General features: G+C 40.6%; 1 long non-coding RNA gene across 1 annotated transcript; it reads left to right on the forward strand.

Moving 5' to 3' along the window:
- Positions 1-2,752: 2,752 nt before the first annotated feature.
- Positions 2,753-3,529, forward strand: LOC127809208 (uncharacterized). The gene is made up of 3 exons (XR_008025100.1): positions 2,753-3,010; positions 3,089-3,176; positions 3,471-3,529. It is a non-coding gene; the product is annotated as an uncharacterized LOC127809208 (long non-coding RNA).
- Positions 3,530-4,731: the final 1,202 nt, after the last annotated feature.

The raw sequence follows: 4,731 nt of genomic DNA on the forward strand, positions 1-4,731 counted from the left end.
CTTATTGGGCAACCTCTTTTTAATTAGGTTTGCACCCGGTTCCCAAATTTCTATCCTACTAGGCTTTACCCTGGCTGACCAACCTTACATGTGTGAGTGGTCCTACCATTTCGCCTTTTGGTTATGGAATTCTTTAACCACAGCCCTTGTACCGTGCTTACCACAGGTTTTTGGCCCTTGACCACTCGCACAATTTCTGATGTTGCCTGGCGCATTAGGCGAGCCAACCCAGTCCACACAACTGTGTTGCTCCCACATAGCCTGATTGGCCTAACACTAGTTTCTCGCAGCATGGCTCAGGTCTATCACTGCTTGCATCGCACCTGTAGCATGACTCTGGGCCTTCGGGTTCCACCTCCACTACCTCAAGCCATCATGATTACACCACCACTCCTGGAACTGTCTCTTTGCCAAGTTTACCAGCCTAACCTCAATCTCATAAGAATATTTTTGAACTCCTCAATTCCTCGCCATAGCCTTACCTTCACAGGCACTAGCTTTCATGGTCATTCATAATCAGCTTCCTTCTCAGCCCACAACAAACCCTTGGCTTCAAGGTCCTACCATGCGCAATGGTCACCTTTGACCTCCTTGACAACATCATTTCCCTGACAGCGACGATGACATCACTATGACATCTCAAGAGACTCACTGCATCTTGAATCTCACTGGTCATCTCAACCAACACCGCTCCACTTCTTGGATCAGCCTTTTCCATATCACTTTGCTATCCTTATAGTAGCTAGTTAATCCCTGAGAGACTCTGGCTTTTCTCGGACTCTCTTTTATACCCAATACTTCACTCGGGCTCACATCTATTTGGATGGCAACCACAACGGCCCTAACGCCATCAAAACCCCACAAGTTATTTTTCTTCCACAACGATCAACCTTTAACAGTGAAGCTAATACTCATAAATTGCCCTCTCACCAGGACATTCCTCTCGCTGTACCATTCACAACTATCTGGTGATCTTACTGTCACCTAAATTCCCTTCATGGAAACCCATCTCATTCTGTGAATTTCTCAATTGGGCTCTCATTACCCTTTGGCGAAATCTCAAATTCGCCATCAATTTCCATCTATTTTGCTTGATTGGGTTTAACTGAGCTATCAAGCTCGCAACCAACACCATCTTCCTCTAGGTACTGCACTAGTAATCATTATTCCACATTGACTGATCATCACTCACTAGAAATCACCCTAGCCACAACTGTGGAACTCAAGCTTCCACCCCATGCCGTAGGACTCATCCTCCTACTCAGGCTTTTACTATCCCGTTGGCTTTCCCAAGGTGATCCATCATTCTGCAATTGTAGTCCTTTAGGAAGCTCATCCAACGTTGTAGCCTCATGCTCAACTTCTCTTGAGAGAACATCTCAAGTTCTCACCCAAACCTCACTTGAACCTCTATCATTGACCCTTGCTTTGGAGCAACGCTCAGCCAAACTGCACATCCTAGCTCCAACCAACAACCTCAAAACTTTGGATCTCTTACTCAATCTGACTGATCTGGCCACAAGCCTTCGCAGAACCCTCATCTCAGTGGCATACACGACAATCGATAAAGCTTTACTTCACAGTCCTTGAGCTTCACGCTCTCGTCATTGCCATTACAAGTGCTACCACTTGGCAAACAATCATGTGTCATCAATTGGAACCCCATCTAGTGCTACCTGAGGATGCCTCCTTAGTATCACATCGACACATTCAGGATTTATACTCGACTGTGCAATTGAGACCTTCACAGATTCCGCAACTATGCCATAGCCACATGTTCAGCCTACCACAACTCACGTCACAGGCTTAGAGATCCACATACTCGAAACTGCAACATGCTTCAATATTTTCATCTCATGGTTGACTTCCATTTTGTAAGTCTCACCCTCCATAGCACTTACTTCACCTAACCTCCCGGGGTCACTGTAATACCCTTAAAGAGTCATGATAAATTTTGTCATTTAAGAGAATTTTAGTCTATGAAAAATTCCAAAATTGCCCTTGAATTAAAGAAAATGCCATGAAATATTGGATGTCTTGTGAGGGGCAAAATGGTAATTTGGAATTTCATCCCAAAGGAAGATAAATTATTTTTTGAGAAATTATTTATATTGGAGAATTAATTTTTGGAGAATTTAATTCTTGATTAAGTGCACGGATAATTAGGAATTAAATTGGAAAACCAAGTATGGCTAGATTGGTGACACTTGGCAAATTCTTATGGAAGAGATTTAATTTAATTTGGAGAATAAGGATTTATTTAATTAAGAGAATTTGGTGACACATGGCATGATCTTGTGAACTAAGAGGGATATTTAATAAATGAAAAAGGAAAAAGAAATTAGTCTCTCAAGCATTAATGAGAGCCATGATGGAGAAAATTAAAAAGAAAATCAATAATAAAAAGAAATTTGTCAAGCATTAATGTTGGAAAATGGTGGATTTAAATAAATGCTAAAGAAATTAGATTATGTCTTTCAAGAGCTTTTAAATTTAAATCAAAAAGAAATTATTTAAGTCTCCATTAAATGCTTGAAAAGTTGTGGATTTAAATTAAATGCAAATTTGGGAAATTAGTCAATCTTGGAAATTAGTCATGATTTAATTAAATGAAAAATGGAGAATTATGGAAAATTGGGATTGATCCAAGGGAGGAGATTTAGTCTCCAAAGAGAGATCAATGGAGGAGATTTAACAAGATAAGTCTCTTGGATTTCTGTTTCCTTTGTATCTAGGCAAGAGTTCTCCTAAAATCAAGGGTTAGGATTTAACTTGGGAGAAGCACAAGGATTGTGCTAATGTTCAAAGGTAGAGATTAGGTCTCTTGAAATAAGAAAAAAATCAATGGCTAGGATGTGATCTTGAGAATTGGCATGGATTAAGAAGAAAACTCTATAAATGGGAAGTGAGAAATTAGTTCCAAGCTTTTTCCCATTTGTGAAGTAGAGAAGCAAGAAGGCAAGTAAGAAGGCAAGGAAGTCTAGAGAAGGAAGAGAAAGTCTAGCAAAAGGTAATCTAGTTTTCTCTTTTGTTATAGTTTAAGGCATGTGTTTAAGAGCTAAAGTCTCTTTTATTATTTTTCTTTAAGGGTGAGTATTAGCTTGTGGAGGTGTTGAAGCTTCAAAGTCTAAGAGGGATTCTTGGCTTGTGAGAGTGTAAAGCTTCAAGGAAACAAGGTAAGGGATAGCCCCAAGTGGAGGGGTTTTGCTTGCATTTGTACATGTATGAATGAGTTGCATGTGATGGTTCTTTGCATGTTTTGTGCCCAAGTGAACCTATGGCCATAAGGAGGACTTGTGAGGGGAGTGAGGGGTTGGTTGGTGCCTTAACCTAAGTGGTTATGAAGGCATGGAGAACTACCCTTGATATACATTGCATTGCATTACATGTTATGTTTCTCATACTTCATTTACATTTGCATAGCACCCTTACTGAGCATTGGCTCATAAGGTCCTTTGACCTCAATGTAGGTGGAGAAACATCCAAGGGAAAGGGAGTTTTGCAAGGGTGAAGGTATTGAAGCAAAGAGGAAAACTATGTGTAATGGTTATGTAGTTTGTATTTTTGTGTTGTATTATTTGTTAAACTTGGATTGTATGTAAATGTGGTTAAAAGGGGGAAAAATTTAGTGTTTTGGAAGCCCCTTGATATGGAAATGTATTCTGGAAAATATGGTTTTATAAAAAAAAAAATATATATTTTTTTTTGGAAAATAAATGGCCAGGCAGTGGGCTGGGCAGCCAAGGCGCGCCTGGGCGGGCTGGCGCGGCCGCGCGCGGCCGGCCAGTGCGCGCGCGGGGCAGGCGCGGCCCGCGCTCGCGGCCATGCGCGGCCATGCGCGGCCCGCACGCGCAGCCTGCGCGGCCTGCGCGCGCGCTGGGGGGCGCGGCTGCTGCTGCGCCCCCCCCCCCCCCCCCCCCCCGTGCTGCTGAGAAGTTCTTTTTTTTTTATTGTTTTATTTTTTTGTGGGTTATTTAATTATTTCTGACATTTATGAAATTATGAAATAATTTAAATAAATAAATAATTAAATGAGTATTTAGCCTCTAAATTAATTTTTTTAAATTAATGTAAATTTGAGGCAATTGTGGGAAAAATTTCTAAATTTTGGGAAATTAAATAATGAGCTATTTTCCTTAAATTTTGAAATTGGATGAGGATGCTTGAGAATTGTATTTCAAAAATTAATTCCCTAATGGTTGGAAAATTATGGAATTTTGAAATAAATAAAAGGGAAAAATCAATTGAGCTTTAATGAGGAAAATTTTATTTAAATTTTTCTAAAGGAAGATTAATCCAAATATTTTCCTAAGGAGCTGGAAATGAAATAAATGGGTTAATGGTTGGGGAAAAGATAAGAAAAACCTATTTCCTTATAATTTAAGGCGTTATGCCATAAATTACTTTAAGCTAGAGAGTTAGCTTAATTTCTTTTTTATCCTGGTAAGTCACCCTTAGCCCTTCATTAAAGAGCTCAGGAAGGGGTGACGATTGCGAGGTTTCGGGTTTAATAGGTCGATCGATAATTCCCGGACCCTCGAGTGGAGCGAAGAGAGGGCAAAGCCTAGTTCCCACCTAGGTCGTTTCTCGTTGAAACGTAGCCGTCTCTTCATCTTTGCCCTAGCGTGTGAATAGTAAGTTGGCTATTCATGAGTAACACCCGTAGGTAGGAGCGGGGCGTTACAGTCACTTACCAACTCTTCCAGTCAACCCTGTATTCTCGCATCGCAC

This window comes from Diospyros lotus, chromosome 9, assembly GCF_014633365.1.
Source record: "Diospyros lotus cultivar Yz01 chromosome 9, ASM1463336v1, whole genome shotgun sequence".
In the NCBI taxonomy this organism is placed as follows: domain Eukaryota; kingdom Viridiplantae; phylum Streptophyta; class Magnoliopsida; order Ericales; family Ebenaceae; genus Diospyros; species Diospyros lotus.